At 40.5% G+C, this 19,520-nt stretch overlaps 1 protein-coding gene across 6 annotated transcripts in view; it reads left to right on the top strand.

Annotated features, from left to right (window-relative positions):
* Positions 1-19,520, top strand: part of PRLR (prolactin receptor) — a 173,422-nt gene that overhangs the window by 126,591 nt on the left and 27,311 nt on the right. For 5 of the 6 annotated variants that reach the window (XM_060761381.2, XM_060761384.2, XM_060761383.2 and 2 more), the window contains one exon: positions 13,660-13,724. The gene's annotated coding sequence lies outside the window, so the exon portion shown is untranslated. Of the gene's footprint in view, positions 1-7,999; positions 8,023-13,659; positions 13,725-19,520 lie in introns of those variants that run through there. The other variant, XM_060761386.2, reaches the window with a different exon arrangement.

Consider the following 19,520-nt stretch of genomic DNA (forward strand, 5'->3'; position numbering starts at 1 on the left):
GTGGGAAACTCCTTGTTATGGCTAGGGACATGCAATTTTTTCCATTTTGATTTAGCTGTGTTTTCTGAATCCCAACTTCCATGTTCTTCCCATCCTTTTTGATTTGGTTTAAGGGAGGGATTTCTATATGAATGTCATGTACATATTTTGGTATGCATTTTTCACAACATAACACATTTTACCATGGGTTTTCTTCATGGACACATTTTGTATTTATTTTCCTATCGTCTGAAGTACACTATGTGCATTTTTCAAAGATGTACATTTTGAGCTATGCTTTCTGCTGATTTTCTTGGGGACACATTAGTTGAAGGACAGAGTTCTTGCTGTATGAATCTCTCTTTTATCTGAGCCTAATTTAACTAAACCTTTCTTAGCAAAACAATACATTTGTTCTGATATGTGCAAATGTAGATACAGATTCCATTCTGTTCCTTTCAGGCAATGACAGGGTTCCCAGGTATCCTGTTTGGACATCACTTATTTGGGAGGATAGAGTCTGGTTCCATATCAGAACTGTACAGGAAGACCTAAATCTTCAATTTTTGAGAGTGTTTGCTAAAATGTGTTCCTAGCAGACGAACCTCTGAGTACACAACAGTCAGAGGTCCATCTGTGGAAATTGCAGCTAGCATGGTACTCCTGTTTCTCCTCTTTGGAAGATGCTGGAAGAGCAGCCACATGACCCTTTAACATTGTAATGAAGTGGTTCCCAACCTGTGGTCCATGGACCACCAGTGGCCTGCAAGAACTAAAATATGGTCCATGGCCTCATCATCATAACAAGAGTGACTGGTCTCGCGAAACCCTCTTATAGTGCTGAGGCTTATGGAATATGGTTTTCTGTGCGCGAGCAGGTGACGACTACTGGATGACATATATTCTGTATCAGAAACTAGAGCTGATGTAGTCTAACCAATGCAATTTTCTAAATCAGTACCCCAAATAACCAAATCAAATCTAAAGTTGACCAAAAATTGATTTGTACTAATGTTGGAGACAGGCCCGTAGCCAGGATTCCGTTTCGGGGGGGGGGGGGGCTAAAAAATTTTCAGGGGGGGTTTCGGGGGGGGGCTGAGTTTCGGGGGGGGGCTGAGTCTGAGTGAAAGAGGGTCTAGCCTAGCAAACCTTTTGTATCATTACCCCAATACCCCCATACATATGGGATATATTGAGAATGGTGATCAAATCATGATATTAATAAACATCACAGTTTAAATAATGCACCAGTAAGGCCTTTTCGCGAACCACCATGAGAATTTCGGGGGGGGGCTGAAGCCCCCCGAGCCCCCCCCCCCCCTGGCTACATGCCTGGTTGGAGAGTAGTCCCTGATCAAAGTGGTCCCTGGTCAAGTGGTCCCTGGTTTTTTAAAAAAGGGTTCAAAACCACTGTTGTAATGGCTGGTATGATATTATGAAATGCCTATTCGGAATCTCATGGGAACCACGAGATCTGACAAGAAGCTCTCATCTCGCAAGACTTGAGGTAGCTTATGTATACATGACTGCCTTGTGTATACCATCCAGCACTGCCCTGCCTTAGTAAATAGGAGGAGGCTGCTCCATGTTGCTTTACAGGAAACCTGGCAACCCTGAGCCATGAGTCACGGGAAGAGCTGGATTGGAGCCAGTGTTTTGGAACTTGATCGGCATTAACTTAATCATATTGAATGCTGTGCAGAAAGGCACTTTCCAAACACATAACACAATTTGCTGTCTTCCTCTTGGTATAACAAGAAATACTGACTTTTCTCTTGTTGTTTTATTCCTCTTTGAATATATTGACAAAAAGAGCTTTCTAAATCACTCCCTGTAGAAGGCAGTCCATCCAGTCTCGTTGTCAGGAGAGTTTTCCACTTCACAGTACATGGCTGATTACTTGGCATAGTTTTAGGCTAAGCAATAGGCACATGATTAATTATCCAGCTATTTGTCAGCAGCATTCATACAGGCTTGACCACATTGCTAAACTACGTGTTATCATTACAAGAATGACCTGCTTGGTCTCTAATGCTTGTATTTCCCTCTCTGTTAAATGCATCCATCAGGAAACTGGAAGCTTCCACATTTTGTTTTTGATTAACTATAAGTTATTGTTACGTCGAAGCAAGGATATTCTAGTAGTTAATCTTATGGCCTATTTCAGTGTTTCTCAACCTTCCTACCACCATGACTCCTTAATACAGTTCCTACAATTCCTCATGTTGTGGTAACACCCAACCATAACATATTTTGTTGCTTCTTCATAACTAATTTTGCTACTGTTCCAAAACATAATGAAAATATATGATATGCTGGATGTATGTTCATTCATAATACCCAATACACCCAAATCTGAATACTGGTGGGGTTGTGGGGGATTGATTTTGTCATTTAGGAGTTATAATTGCTGGGATTTATAGTTAACCTACAATCAAAGAGCATTCTGATCTCCACCAACAATGGAATTAAATCAAACTTGGCACACAGAACTCCCATGACCAACAGAAAATACTGGAGAGGTTTGGTGGACATTGACCTTGACTTTAGAGTTGTAGTTCACCTACATCCAGAAAGCACTGTAGAATCAAACAATGATGGATCTTGACCAAACTTGGGACAAATACTCAATATGCTCAAATGTGAACACTGGTGGAGTTTGGGGAAAATAGACCTTGACATTTGGGAGTTGTCGTTGCTGGGATTTATAGTTCACCTACAATGAAAGAGCATTCTGAACCCCACCAACGATAGAATTGGGCCAAACTTCCCACACAGGCCAATCAAAGCGGAGGAGGACTTTTGGTGGGAGGATTTGCCATCTGTTTCCAAAAAGGAAGATAAGGACAGGCAAATGAATCTTCAGCCTTCTCTGCCAAAAGGGATTTCTAAGACCATCAGAAATATGTGTTTTCTGATGTTCTTTGGTGACCCCTCTGAAGCCCCCTTACGACCCCTGCCCCAGGTGTCCTGACCCCCAGGTTGAGAAACGCTGGCCTATTAGAACAAACTGTCTATAATCTTTGAGTCATGGAAGTGCCTTGTTTTTCTTCAATCATATTGAATAGTAACCATAGTCTCAGATTTGTACACAACAATAAACTATGGTTAATAAAAACAGTTATAGAGGTCCATAATCTCCTCCTTGGGGTCATGCTGAAGGAAGAGACAGGATGGAATGAACCAGTAAGCCTACTGTTTCATTGCAACTCTTTTCCATAACAATGAATCAGCATTGATTCTTACATCCAAAGACAGTCATTATATTTAATCCACAGAAGCCGTTCTCTTCTGGTCAGAAATAAAAACTTCAGGCAGACATCATAACAGTACCACTTTCTCTAAATAATGGAGGAGGTGTGGCGGGGGAGGAGGAAAACCTGCCACTGAGAACAGGCTCTTTAAACCAGAGTTTATACAAGCGGCTGACCCACTGGCTCTCTATAAAAGTCATTTCTTATTGTAAAAATTGAATCCACACCTCTAATCTGTTTGCCTGGCTGTATCCGGCCCAGTTTTCATTTCATGGCTTACCAAGGTTTGCCTTTTATGGCTGTTTGTTTGAGGCACCTGCTTGGATCTGTACAGAACAGACCCAGACTCTGTGGGTTTCAGACAAGAAAAGCATCCCTTGGGTTTAAATGCATCTCTTTCTCCAATGCCTCAGCAAATACTTCCACCAGAAACCCCACAGGTGAGATGATGATGAATGCTTCAAACATTGTACTGCTGCAAGTGTTTGCACTGCATTATTTAAAGCGTGCACACCATGACTGAATGTTGTGGGTTCTTCAAAAGAGCATGTTTCAGCCATAGCTAGTTGTTTGCTGGTGTGTTTGTGTGTAGTGTTCTTTCTTTGTTTATTACCAGACTAGCTTGGGGACACGGCGATCCCCGAGCTATTTGAAAAAGGCATTGTTTGTTTTGGGTATTAGGTAATATGTACTGCAAATCCCATTGTCTGTGGTCCATCATCACCCAAACTGCACCAGGACATATAGTGGGGCATGTGGGATCTATGTGCCAAGTTTGGTCCAGGTCCATCATTCGTGGGGGCGCAGTGGTCTCAGGAAGTGAGTCCCATCACCCATGACAAGTTTGGTCCAGACCCATCATTGGTTGGGTTTACAGTGCTCTCTGGATGTAGGTGAACTACAACTCCTATAAATCTTGGTGAATTCTTCCCAAAACTCTTGTTCAGTTAGTGATCAATTCCTGTTTGCTGTGTGCCATAGGAAAGGGTAGGAAAGGGTTAAGGGAGAGGCAGTGGGTGTGGTCATGCAAATTCCACAGTAAGGAACCCAGGAATATTCATTCTGAAGGAAATACAGAACATCTAGGATGAAATTATATCCAAATGAAAGCATTCCCTGGGTCAGTATGGTGTTCGAGGAGGACATTGGCAGGGGTTGGGCTACATGTTCATGGTGCTCACTATAACTTGCAATGTGCTTTTGAGTGAGGGCTTTTGTTGGCTCTTCAGCCTTGTGGGTTAAAGCTGTTCATGGAGGCAAAAGACTGTGTAAGTGGACACCTCCACCACATACACATTTTCACTTTTATTATGTGTATAGATAGATTTGACTGTGAAAATTGCACAGATTGATGCAGGGTCAAAAGCGTACTTTGCCCAGCAGCCATTTTACTTAAAGTTGTAGCCTGTGAAGAACTGGTCCTATGAGCCATAGATGGCAGTCTCCAGAAAAGTTAGCAAGCAAGATGGAGAAGGAGATGAGAAAAGTTTTGAGAAAGGAAAGACACAGTTGTAGACAAAGAGTACAGACATAGTACCACTTACTAGCACAGTGGGAGTAGAATCAAGGAGCTAGTGTAAGAGGCACTGCCCTTCTGTTACAACCACCCAAGAATACTTATTCCAGTTTTTATCCCAATATAAAACCTCTTCTTTCCTTGGATAAATATGGAAGAGTCTTAATTTTAGCAGAAAAACTGCCTTAAGGGGAAGGATGGAGCTGCCCAACATTTGGTTTTCTCTTCAGATATAGGCCTCAGTAGCTCTGTTTTGAGTAGTATGGATGTTGGACTATGAGTCTGGACACCAGGCTCTGAATCTCTGGATGGCTTTGGGCATATCACAGTCTTTGATTCTCAGAAAAAGGCAAAGACAAACCCCCTCTGAAACATTATGCAAAGACTTGTCTTAAAGTCACCATACGCTGGAACCTACTTGAAGGAACACAATACCAACAGCTCTATTCTGTTTCCTTTTTAAGAAGCCTAGGATAAAGTACATGTGACTGACCATCACGTGTGCCTGTCAGAGATGATATGTTAATTTTGTAGACACTTTTTCTACATTAATCCAGTGTAAACCGCTTGTTTATGGTGCCCTTTGGCTACAGTTCTTGAATTTTACTTGAACCCATAAACTCAACACAAGAGCCTAACAATATTTTCCTTCAACTCTGGCCTCCCTTGTCGCTATGGCAAAGTTCATAAAACTCCAGCAAACATTATCTTGACCAAAGTCCATTTAGAATATTAACTAAGAGGAAAAAATGTCCCCGTAATAGATCCTGAGCAGTAAATGGAGCAAGTCAAGAATGCTTAGTGCTACAGGAACAGCAATGCCGTATGATTGTTGTTATTCCTAAAGTTATTGAAAAGATGTCAAGGCAAAACACCAAAACTATTTAAAATAAGCTTGGATATTTCTATTCCTTCAGTTTATCCAGTCTATTGCAAATCATTTTCTGTTCACCGGCTTATTGGGACACAAAATCTCTCTTCCCAAAGTGCTAACATTTGAAGTACAGGGTTAGTCAAAATGAATAGGCCAATAAGAAAATTAATTGTATATCTTATTGGCCTATTCATTTTGACTAACCCTGTATATTCACCTTCTCCAACAAGGAAGTGCCCTAAAACAGAGTTGCAAGCACTCTTTACACAAGGAAGAGAAATCCAAAGTAGATATTATGATGGCAGTTGCATCGTCCAACTCCATATTAGCTGTAATGATAGGGATCATGTGGACGTAGTGATGGGGGGGGGGGGAGGATTTCATTTTTCTGTCAATCACCATTTCCCTCCTATAAATCTATGCCACTACCCCATGTTCTTCTCTGCTCAATGTAGACATTCAGTGTCAAAAATTGCTTCCTAGGAAAAATGACAAGCAGATCCATTAAGTTGCACTCCTCCCACAGATTCTCTGTTGCAAATGTTACTCATGATAGAGACAGACAAGGTTGGTAATCCCACCTTCCTTTATAACCTCTAGTTCAGAGTCCAAACATGTCATGTTGGTGACACACTTTTTAGATATGCATCATTTTGCAACACAGTAATTCAGTTTTACTACCAAACTGGAGGGTAAACCAACCTCTTGTAAGAGATATGGACACATACATCTCATGAAAACCTTTCATTTATATTTGTAAAAATATACAATGTGTTGCTTCTTCTACATAGATGCAGAGGTTTCTTGTTACATTCATGTGACACAACTACACACTGTAGCCGACATACTAACAAGTTGTGACACACAGTTTGCAAAGCTCTGCTCTAGTTTGTCCAGATCAGTGCTTGGAACAGGTATTTGGGGGGGACACTCAAGACCCAGAATCATCTCTGGTCAGTAGTCCATACTGACTGAAGATTCTAGAATTTGGAGTCCCAAAAGCAAATTTGCTGAGATCTGGAAAAAAGAGAGTGGGGGAATAAGATAGACAGACATTTACTTCTGTACAACTTTTAAGGGTACAGACCCCTTGTCCCTGGAAATCTGGCAATGCCAACCCTGGATTAAGACTGCTCTTTCTTTCTAAAACACTTCTCCCTGAAATGATATGCTAGTATATTAGTTCCATAATTTCAACATAAATATTTGGGTGTTTTTGAAAAAAATGTTAGAAAGAAAGGTTTTCGTACAGATATTTCTTTCATACAGATTCACAAAGAATGACTGAACAAAAAATATATATTTAGAATCTAATTAGCACGGCCTTGTGCCTGTTGCCAGTGGCCACGCATGTTTCTGCTTGAACAGGACTCCTGATCTCCTCTTTATTCCTCCCAGTCTCAGCCCTACTAATCCAATGTTTATGAACTGGACATGGCAAAAGGCCAGCGTGTAAAAATTGCTTTTTAAATATCTGACAGCACGAACTGGCCTTCTATGGAACTGTTTGCTAGCAGTCAAAGTTATACAGCTCACTTATGCAAATGTATTCCAAAGAAGATGCAAATTGCACATGCTTGAAAATAGGATTATGTTATGTAAGTTGTTCCAACTGAAATTGTGCCACCAATGTTATTGTTGGTGGTTGAAAAAGATTGCAAAAAGAGACATTGCTGGTGAGAGAAGGAACAAAGGGGAATGAAGAGTAAAGAGGACCATGTGTGTAGGAAGCCCCTCTAGATTCAAACTCCATGGCTTCACATCCCTGCTGCCAAACCTGTTTGATTCTGAACCAAGGCGATCCTACTTTCCCTGATTTTCATAATTGTCCATCAAGGATTAGAAATTCAGCAGATCTGTTATCTGCTTGCTCAATTGTTAGTGCATGTGAGGCTGTTTGTGGTAGAAAACCACAAACATGTTGCCATGCATTTTGAAGTTGAAACATAGCCGGAGCGCTTTCCATCCTTAATTGCACTACAATGAACAAGAGTTAAGAACAATATGTGGATTGTAGCAGTGAACGTGTCCTCACACAAACTGGGATGCCACATCTGTTAAGGTGCAGTGTGGAATGTCTAGGAATGTTGTACTTTTTCCCAAGCCTTTCCTTTTTTTAATAAAAGAAGGACCTTAATTTTAACTAGAGTCAAAGTTGGAGCCGTTCAGCTGAACAGCAATCGTCCTTATGGATCACTACCCAAATAAATGCAGTGGAATGTATTTGAGTGGTGATCCATAAGGATTCACTGCTGTCCTTGATTTTGAGAGTGGCAACCCAAAGGATGCCTGACAGTCGGAACAGCTGGAAATGAAGTCTGTCGTGATCCCAGTTTGTTTCTTTTACTGCCAATATTTTTCAATCTAGAAAAGAGATGAGCTGTGAGACTTCAAGCCTGGTGAGATCTCCCCCTTCCCTTTCCTCCTCCACAAATTAAAGAAACTAAGCATCATTTTTGGTTGCAGTGTTGGACTGGGACTTTGGAGATCAAGGTCTTTCTCCATGCTGAGTGGGTGATCTTCAGTCAGTTGTTTTCTCTCAGAATGGTTTCTCTTATAGGATGGTTGCAATAATGATGTGCGGAGAGAGCCATGTCCATTGGAGGGATGGGCAGAATATAGATTTAAATCTGTGGATGCGCAAATGCCATCATATTACATTTAGCATAGTAAATTAAAACCCTTAACAAATAGCAAAATCAATGTTTATTCTTTGGAATTTTGGGGATAGGTAGGAATAGTTTCCAGGTGCGGATGGTTGAATCAATTGATGTGGAGGAGGCCCAACTCCATCTATCTATCTCTCTATTTTTACATATCAGTGTATTGCGTTTATTGTTCACATACCCAAACATGAACTGTTTCCATGGTTTTGTAAAAATGTCACTGCAAATATGCAGAATTATTAATGACCTATCTGCCAATATTTAGCCCCAGCTCACCACCTTAAAAATCCATAAGCTGGGATGGTCAACTTACCCGAAATAACTAACCAACTAACCAATAAATAAATAAATAATAACCAAACAAATCACATCAAACTGAAAAAAAACTAGAACACAGCACCTTATTCTGGCTTGTTGGCAGTGGATAAATTATATAACAATTGTTATTTTAACTGTTTTTAATTGTTTTTAAACTGATTAGTTTTGTTACTTTGTAGGTTTGATAGATTTCTATGTTTTATTTAATCATTTAAACCTTGTTAGTATGGTAGTTGTTATAATGTGTTATATATATTTTATTCATGGGATTATTTATTCCTTTTGTATTATTTTATGGCATTGAATGTTTGCCATCCTTTGTTGGAAACTGCCCTGAGTCCCCTGAGGGAGATAGTTATAAAGTTGTTGTTGTTGTCGTTGTTGTTGTTGTTACTACTACTACTAGAGACACAACAAGATTGGTGCACAGCAAACAAGATCACTATGCTGGCTTTTGTATTCAATCACATGTCGGACACTTCCCAAGTGTCTAAGACTGTGTGATGTATCGTCGAATAATTCACGCAGATCTGAGTAGGTTGCCCTTTTGCAGCTGACAAGGGATTATTTTGTCAGTGCTGAATGTTTTTAAGTGTAGGCCAAGGTCTTTAGGCACTACACCCAGTGTGCCAATCACCACCTTGACTAGCTTGTGTCTTTGCAGATAAGTCTTTAAAACCTCATATTGTGTAAGCATTTCCAATTGCTTCTCATCAATTCTGCTGTCGCCTAGGATTGCAACATCAATGATCCATTATTATTAGGACTGTGTGATGTATTTCTAAAAGATGCACGCAAATCCAAGTAAGGTGGCCTTTTGCAGTTGACAAATTGTGATTTTTTCCAATGTTTATTGTTTCTAAATGTCGGCTGAGATCTTTTGGCACGGCACCCAGTGTGCCAATGATCACTGGGACCACCTGTACTGGTTTATGCCAGAGCCTTTGCAGTTCAATTTTGAGGTCCTGATAACGGCTGAGCTTTTCCTGTTGCTTTTCCTCAATGCGGCTGTCACCCGGTATGGCGACATCAATAATCCAGGCTTTTTTCTTTTCCACAGTTGTGATGTCTGGGGTATTGTGTTCCAAAACATTGTCAGTCGATTCGAAAGTCCCACAGTATTTTTGCATATTCATTTTCCATGACCTTTGTGGGTTTATGATCCCACCAATTCTTTACTGCTGGCAGGTGGTACTTGTGACATAAGTTCCAGTGAATCATTTGGGCCACAGAATTGTGTCTTTGTTTGTAGTCTGTCTGTGCGGTTTTCTTGCAACAGCTGAGGTTATGGTCCATGGTTTCATCAGCATCCTTGCACAGTCTGCATTTTGGGACATCAGCTGATTTTTCAATCCTGGCCTTAATTGCATTTGTTGTTGTTGTTGTTGTTGTTGTTGTTACAATCTGAGCAAAAGTTTGGATCTGAATTCTGTATGCTACTGCTATTCAAATTGCTGGTCCCCAGAGAAATGCTGGTGGTCAAGCTAGTCTGTGGTGATTTTGCAGGATTTGAAGAAACATCTCCATCCCATGGCCACAAACATGGTGCTGTCCCTGGCACACTTGGAAATAATTCCCTGCTGGTGTCCCATATCAGATAGCCTGAGAAACACTATTTTACACCAAGTGCACCAACACCTGTAGGGACTCTTTTACTCACATTTCCCACCCCTGATCTATCCAATGTTCTAGACAATCTCATTTCTAAAACTATTTTAAGTGTCTTCGAAAAGAATAGCTGAAGGTTGTTCTCCAGTGTGATCTTTTCCCCTTTCTCAAGGCACTGAATATTATTGTTGTGGTTATTCATTAATGGGAAGCAAAGAAAAAAATGGTTGCTTGAAGTGGGGAAGGACAAAGGAGCAAAGAACCTGGCAGGGGAGTGATATTTTCACTCTTGTTAGATAGGCATTGCTTCTGGGATTTCAAGTTACACATATTTGTTTTATCAATGACCTTGGCAGTATCAAGTCACAAGCACTGCAGGTACCGGTTAACTTTTTGGAGTAAACATGTTTGAAATGAAGTTACATTTCGAAGGCGATGAAATGAGCAAGGGTAAAGGAATTTGAGTCTGTAATAAGCAATGATTTCTACTTATTTTCAGAAGGTGTTTTGAAATAGCATTTCTAAAAGCATTTTAATAGGAAATTTTCAAGTGCTATGCCATTTTTGTCAGTTCTATGGAGTTACTTCTAGATGGCCTTGTTATGTTCTGTGCCAGACTTCATACTAGGGACTCGTCATCTGGCTGAGAAAACTGGGCTTTGAACTTCTTAACCCTAAGAATTCTGCTGGGATCCCCCGAGGAATTAATAAACAACAGAAAGAAGTGGAGTAAGGCAATGGGAGTATAAAGGAGGTGGGGAAAGAGAAGCAAAATAAGACATTTATTTTTGTGGGGTGGAGAAAGGTGTTTCATGCAGGTGTTTCCGACGCTCCCAAGCTGAAAGCTGGAACAAGGAATAGGGGAACTAAACTATGGGTACCACATTCTACTTAATTTTGAGGGGGCTGGTGCTTTAAGGTCAATGTACCTGCATCACATCTGAACTTTGCTGCTTTTTTAATGTGAAAGCAACTCTAGAGTTTCTCAACCTGAGGGTCGGGACCCTTGGTTGGGGTCACAAGGGGGTGTCAGAGGGGTCACCAGAGACCATCAGAAAGCACAGTATTTTCTGTTGGTCATGGGGGTTCTGTGTGGGAAGTTTGGCCCAGTTCTATCATTGGTGGGGTTCAGAATGCTCTTTGATTGTAGGTGAACTATAAATCCCAGCAACTACAACTCCCAAATGTCAAATTATTATTATTTGGTGAGGCTGGTGCTTTAAGGGCAATGTACCTGTATCACCTCTGAACTTTGCTGCTTTTTTATGTGAAAGAAACTCTAGAGCAGTGTTTCTCAACCTGGAAGGGGGGGGTGTCGGGATTCCTGGGGGAGTTGCAAGGGGGTGTTAGAGGGGTTGCCAAAGACCATAAGAAAACACAATATTTTCTGTAGGTCATGGGGGTGCTATGTGGGAAGTTTGGCCCAATTCTATAGTTGGTGGGGTTCAGAATGCTCTTTGATTATAGGTGAACTATAAATCCCAGCAACTACAACACCTAAATGTAAAATCTGTTTTCCCTAAACTCAACGAGTGTTCACGTTTGGGCATATTGCGTATTTGTGCCAAGTTTGGTTCAATTCCATCATTGTTTGAGTCCACAGTGCTCTCTGGATATAGGTGGACTACAACTTCAAAATTCAAAGCCCACCAAACCCTTCTAATATATTATGTTGGTCATGGGAGTTTTGTATGCCAGGTTTGGCTCAATTCTATTGTTAGTGGAGTTCAGAATGCTATTTGAGTGTAGGTTAACTATAGATCCCAGCAACTGCAACTCCCAAATGACAAAATCAACCCCCCACCTCAACCCACCACTATTCAAATTTGGGGGTGTCGGGTATTTTTACCAATTTTGATCCAGTGAATGAAAATCCATCCTGCATATCAGATATTTACATTATGATTCATAACAGTAGCAAAATTACAGTTATGAAGTAGTAACAAAAATAAAGTTATGGTGGGGGTCATCACAACATGAGGAACTGTATTAGGAAGATTAGGAAGGTTGAGAAACACTGCTCTGGAGAGAAAGAAACAACTGCAAAAGTTTTTCCAATAACTTTTTTTTTGCTCACAGTGTATTGTGTTCACATGCCCTCTAGGGAACAGGAGAACACACTGCATCAGAACTGTCCTAACAGATCTAGGGACTGTCATCCTCTTAGGGCACATTTACACCGTAGAATTAGTGCAGCTTTACATCATTTTAATTTACACCACCTTAACACCAGAAGTGACTTGCAGTATATTCTCAATTCACTTCTGACATGATTTTAAAAAACCTACTTTAATTGCCATGTGGTTTTACAAACTGTTTAGCCATCTCTGTTCAAGAGTGCTGGTGTCTTCCCATACTACAACTCCCATGATTCCTTACCCATATGGTTGTACAATTTTGACCATGAGATTACTCTGAAAGTTGTGATGGCAGAGTTGAATATATGGGTGCCATTGTGCATTGCCCATGCAGATGTGCATTGAACATCACAGCGATGTCTTTCACATTTCTGTCCCTCAGTAAATGAATATAAGATGATAATCCCTAGCTATAAATGCCCAGTCCCTAGGTCACCATATAGTACTCTGTTCTGCACTTCATCCACTTCCCTGGCCCTGTGGCACACTGGTTGCACTATCCCTTGCCCAGCCCTTATATAGCTTGGTCACGGCCATCTTAGTAATCCTGATTATTGGTTTTTATTGAACTTTGTCTGGAACCTTACTGCAATCTGTTTAGTGTGTTTTTATCTGGATTGCAGTAGTTTATGATGCTGGTGTTTTTGTTTTAATGGATTGTTTTTGCTTTTGTATTTTGTTTTGTGGACATTTTGTCCCATATGTAAGCCGCTCCAAGTCCGTTCGGGGAGATAGTGAAGGGGGATAAGAATAAAGTAGTAGTAGCAGTTGTTATTTGAAACACAACAAGATTGTACACAGCAAACAAGATCACTATACTGGCTGTTGTATTGGATCACATGTCGGACACTTCCCAAGTGTCTAGGACTGTGTGATGTATCAGCAAATAATGCGTGCAGATCACAGTAGGGTGGCATTTTGCAGCTGAAATATGGTGATTTTGTCAGCACCAATTGTGTTTAAGTGCAGGCCAAGGTCTTTGGGCACTGCACTCAGTGTGCCGATCACCACTGGGACCATCTTTACTGGTTTGTGCCAGAGTCTTTGCAGGTCAATTTTTAAATCCTCGTATTAATATTAATTAATAATAATAATTTTGTTAATAATAATGTTATTATTATTATTATTATTATTATTATTATTATTATTATTATGCTTCCTTTTCCTATGGAGTCAAAATTATTGTACAGTGAACAATCATTGAGCCAATAGAACTTCAAACCCTCTAACTACTTTTATAAAGAATTTTAGAAATATTTCTAAATCTAGCTTTATACTAAAATAATTTTTCTTCTTTTTCTTCTAGGAACTAATTTGATTTGTCAGTAATGGAGGCAGAAGAACAGAAGCATGATCATTCACCTTAATCTTGTAAGTATGGCTTTTCACTCTCTTAAAGCAGAAACAGGCCAGTGACAGGGTTTTGTTGTTGCTGCTGCTGTTATATGTTGTAGCTGTGTGCCTTCAACTCTTTAGTCCACTCCTCAAAATGCTATACCAAAATTGTGCTTGATAGGATTTACTTTGCAGGATTTAATCGGTTTTCCACTATAAATGTGAGATACATCACCTGGAGGCTAATTCAAAACGTAAGCTTGAGAAGGTGGACATGGGGCAAAGGAAAAGCTAAACCGGAGCATATACTTGGCCAATAATTTGTTTTCAGTAGCAGAACTGGATCTTGCAGATAAATGCTTATACATAGAGTTCTGTTCTTTTGCTTGCACCTTTACATTTTTGATTTCGATACACTAATTTAGGAAGAAAAGGTAAAACCTTCCACTGCTTCTGCTCAACCATTTTTGTGTTTGTATTGTCGAAGGCTTTCATGGCCAGAATTGCTGGGTAGTTGTGAGTTTTCCGGGCTGTATGGACATGTTCCAGACACATTCCCTCCTGATGTTTCGCCTGCCTCTATGGCAGGCATCCTCAGAGATTGTGAGGTATGTTGGAAATTAGGAAAACGGGGGCCAGTTGTCACTGCCATTGCCTTGCCCAGGCATTCAAAAGTTTCTTTTAAGTTCTTCCAAGGTGGACTAAGGTCTCGCCTTTTAGCACTCAACCTTTGGTGAGAATTAAGATACAGTACTTATTCTCTCGCAATCCCTCGTAACTCAAGGATGATGGTCTTCTAGATGTGGTGTCTTGGTGGTGGAGCCGTAGGTGGCTGTGGAGCCCTATTCTTGATCCGCATGTTCTCCCACAGTGATAACATTGGTTTCCAGATGGAAGATAGGGACAGTCAGGGTTGGCTTGTCACACCTCCCTCTTGGCACGTTCCTCCCTATTGCCCTCCAATTGTGCCTCTTTGAATTCTCCAGCACTGCTGGTCACAGCTGACCTCGTTAGAGTGCTCAAGGGCCAGGGCTTCCCAGTTCTCAATGTCTATACCACAGTTTTTAAGTCGACTTGGAAGGCGCTGAACAGACTGCACCATGAGATGCAGAGCCAATCTTAAGAAACGGGGCTACAGGGTGGAATCCTCGGCATGCGAGTGTGAAGAAGAACAAACCACAGACCACCTGCTGCAATGCAACCTGAGCCCTGCCACATGCACGATGGAGGACCTTCTTGCGGCAACACCAGAGGCACTCCAAGTGGCCAGATACTGGTCAAAGGACATTTAACCAACTACCAAGTTTGCAAAATCTGTGTGTTTTTTTCTTTTTCTTTTTAATCTGTGTGTTTGTTCTGTTCTGTTAGAATTGTAACACAATGGTATGGTTGCTGATGACACGATAAATAAATAAATAGTTTTTAAGTTTGGCATTAAGCCCATCTTTAAATCTCTTTTCCTGTCCACCAACATTTCATTTCCCATTTTTGAGTTTGGAGTAGAGTAACTGCTTTGGGAGATGGTGATCAAGCATTTGGACAACATGGCCAGTCCAGCAGAGTTGATGGCATAGGATCACCAACTCTGGCTTGTGGTCTTTGCTTCTTCCAGCACGCTGATGGAATCATTCCAGGAGTTGCGTATTACATCTGTAGACAGTCCACGTTTCACATGCGTATAGCAGGGCTGGTGTACTGTACTTATACTGACCTGTGAATACGTTGATCTGGATTTTTGGTATTGATTTTTTTTGCAACAGTTTCTGTACTTATGCATACATATATACATTGCTTCATGTAATGCAAACTGCCTTCAAAGTAGTTTGCACTTAGGGGGAGTGAAGAGTAAGGGAAAACATTCTGATCTTTCCTGAAGATTCAGGCAAAAGCAAACTGCTGCACCTCTCCTAGCTTATCTCTGCCTCCTCACTAGTAACTTTTGACACCTTAACCACATTCTGATGTTGTGCGGCCACACGTATCTCAGCTTAGGTATGACAGAGGCTTAGACTGTCTTTCTAACTATCACAATTTTTCCCCAATGCACCATGGGTATTATTGTTTAGTGAAAATCGAGGAGGAACACAATTCTTAAACCTGCATGAGTTACTTCAATGCTCACAGATTTTCTGTAGTATCTTCTCTAGGGAGACTTTTGACAGAAAGAGCCTTGAGCAAGAGCCACACCAGCTGCGCAGTTGCACAACTTCCATTCATTTCAGCACCGCTTCTGCAGGAAACATTCCTGACCAATCTTGCCCACAAATGCTTATCAGAGCAACACATGCATCTACCAAGGTGATGTCTGGCAACTCTTTCGTACCGTAAGATCATCCTGCAGACAACAGTCTAGGGATTAAAAAAAGAACAAAAGAAAACAATGCCCATTTCAGCTGCAAAACAAGAAAATTGAGCAGCAAAAAGATACTGGAAGCAATTTTGCTTCAAAACAAAGCCTGTGTCACCAGCCAGAGAGATCATTTCAAAGAGGAGAAGTGAGCATGTTAATGGGAACGGCACAACGAAGGTGAGAGCTTTCTGACCCACTGGTTCTAGAACAGGAAGCAGAGGGGTAAGATTTTACTTCCTACCTTTTGAAAGGATGTAGAGATCAGGGTGCATCTCCATTGCAGAATTAAAGCAGGTTGACATCACTTTAACTGTCATGGCTCAGTGCCATAGAATCATAGGATTTGTAGTACGGTGAGGCACCAGCACTCTTTGTCAGAGAAGGCTAAAGAGGCATTCTCTCCTGACGTTTCACCTGCATCTATGGCAAGCATCCTCAGAGGTAATGAGGATGCTACCTCTGAGGATGCTTGCCATAGATGCAGGCGAAACATCAGGAGAGAATGCCTCTAGACCATGGCCATATAGCCTGAAAAAACCTACAACAACCCAGTGATTCTGGCCATGAAAGCCTTCGACAATACGAAGGCTAAAGACTTTGTAAAACTATGACTCTCATAATTCAGTAGCCTTGAGAAGTGGCAGTTACATTTATATGAAACTGCATTAATTCTGATGGTAGATACATCCTCGGGCATCATCCTAGTTGGACTTCTATGAACTTGTAACAGCCATGATTTGAGCTAATTAAATCCATTTTGCAAACTTGTTTGAAGTCAGGTTAGGTCTATATTCGCTGAGAAGTAGATGTGTCAAAAACTCTTAATTTGATCCCAAATCCACCTATATTTTCATCCTATCCTTTGTCTATATTGCATTTGTTTTAGCTCCTGCATAAACATTAGGCTATTTTACATCTACACTTTTTCCTCAAAGGGCGTGTGTTCATATATATTATTCATCACATAGCTTTGCATTTATATCATGCCTTGAATAAAGAATGTTCAGTTAGATTTTTCAGCTGTATACATTTTTAACCATTCACATTTGAAAAACGTATATATGATTTTGTCCATATTTTTTTTCTCTGAAGTCTACCACAAGCTTCCTGCGTGTGTATTCAGAGGCCATGCATATGTGGTAAGAAATTAAGAAAGTCGGCTTCATAGACATTTTCATCCTTTCTTATTGAGAAGGAAGACAGTTTGCATTAATTGGTAGAGGGACAAAAGCAAGAAAGTTTCTGGTTGGATGTTTGCTGCTTTATTTTTAATGAAACATTTGTCTGTTAAATTGATTTCTCCCCCAAATGGGTCTCAGACAGAAAATTTTAAATGCCATGAAAGCACCAAATCTAATCTGACCTTTGAATTAGAGTCAGCCTTGGTCAGTACTTGGATGGGAAATCACCAATGAATAGTAGTCACTGTAGGCTCTATTTTAGAGGAAGGAACTAGCAAACCTCTGAATATTCATTGCCTAAGAAAGCTCTACGATATTTGTGTAGTCACCATAAGTCAACATGTGACTCAAATGCACATAAATACAAAGGGCAGAACTTGTGAATACAGTTCAACAAAGGTTTTCAATTATTTCAGGTCTCAGAGGTTTTCAAAAATCCTTGTTTGGATTAGAAGTCAAGATTCCCCAACCAAAAGAGGGATTCTGCAGATTCTCATCCAAGAAAGGAACTTTTTAATGCTTTTTCACATACATATTATTTCCAGTCTCTTGTAGAAAACTGTGGTGACTTGCTTTCCAATAGCTTTTTTTGTTATTATTATGTCTTTCAATTACCTTTGGGTTGTGCCCATTTCAGAACCATCCTTCCAATGTTTGGATTTTTATTTGAGAATAAAACCAATGCAGCTGCAAACATTTCATTCAATGCATTGTAGTAAGTGATCTGTGGTTTGCCTCTGGTGTCAATGTGAGAAGGTCCTCCATTGTACATGTGGCAGGGCTCAGACTGCATTGTAGTAAGTGATCTGTGGCCTTTTGTGTGCCCAGGAGGGAGTTTCTCATCGAGTATCAGTCACTGATTGAGGTTCTGGATTTTAACCTGCCACTTTTGGACTTGCACTTGCTGAGGTGTTCCTGCAGGTATCCCTGTAGATCTTAGGAAGCTCTTTTTTGAATTAAGGCATTAGCTTGCTAGTTGATATCCAAACAGAGGATAGGTCAGAGATGTCCATGCCTTGGTCCTTTCTTTACAGGCTGCTACTTACTGACAGATGTCAGGTGGTACATTACTGGCTAAACAGTATGATTTTTCCAGCAGTGTAGGACATAGATAGTCTGTGATAATGCAGCATGTCTCATTAAGAGCCACGTCCACTGTTTTAACGTGGTGAGATGTATTCCACACTGGGCTTTCGCAGAGCAGCAAAGCACAAGAGCAGATGTCTTCACTGTGTCTGGTTGTGATCTCCAGGTTGTGCCAGTTAGTGTTACTAATAGCAGACTATGTTCCTCCATAGAAGTAATTCATATATTTATAATAGTTCATATTTGCACAGCCCCATCTATTTCTTATGGAATGACACTGCAGTATGACTCAAGGAAAACAGTTTCTTTCAGGACTCATGAGATAGTATGTATGGAGTGGGACTGTGGTTTTGTACGTTACATTTTTATCATGGTGCCTCCCACTCTGCAGTAAAATGATAACATTACAGATTTGGTAATGAGGCTCATCTGGGGTGCATCTACACTGTAGAATTATTGCAATTTGATAATACTGTAACTGCTACAGCTCAATAGTGTGGCATCTTGGGAGCTGTAATTTGGTGAGACACTAGCAACCTTTGACAAAGAAGACAAAAAAACTTGTAAATCCGCAAACATAATGAGTAAAATGTCAAAAAATGTAATGAGTGGAATTGCTCGTTACATTGTTTGACATTTTACTCAATGATGTTATAATTGCAGTGATGAGAAAGAAATTTGTTACACTGCTTGTCACATTTCTTGTTACTTTCCCATTACTTCGTTATATATATATTTGAAAAGAGAAAAATTCCACAAAACTTGCAAAACAATGGCATAGCATTTGAAAATTTCCTATTAAAATGCCTCTAAGAATGCCATTTTAAAATACCTTCTGAAAATAAATAAAAATAATTCCTGCCAATTCAGGATTCTATCCGTAAAGTACCCTGAGAGGTGCCCATCTAATCCCAGTATAAAACTTTCCAAGAACAAAAGTTCACCACCTTCTAAGGTCATTTATTTAAATCTGGGAACTTCATAATGCTTATGTAGTATAGGTAGAGGTAAAGGTTTTCCCCTGACGTTAAGTCCAGTTGTGTCTGACTCTGGGGGTTGGTGCTCATCTCCATTTCTAAGCCCAAGAGCTGGCGTTGTCCGTAGACACCTCCAAGGTCATGTGGATGTCATGACTGCATGGAGTGATGTTACATTTCCGCCAGAGCGGTACCTATTGATCTCACATTTGTATGTTTTCAAACCAGTAGGTTGGCA

Source organism: Anolis sagrei, chromosome 2 (assembly GCF_037176765.1).
Source record: "Anolis sagrei isolate rAnoSag1 chromosome 2, rAnoSag1.mat, whole genome shotgun sequence".
NCBI classification, from domain to species: domain Eukaryota; kingdom Metazoa; phylum Chordata; class Lepidosauria; order Squamata; family Dactyloidae; genus Anolis; species Anolis sagrei.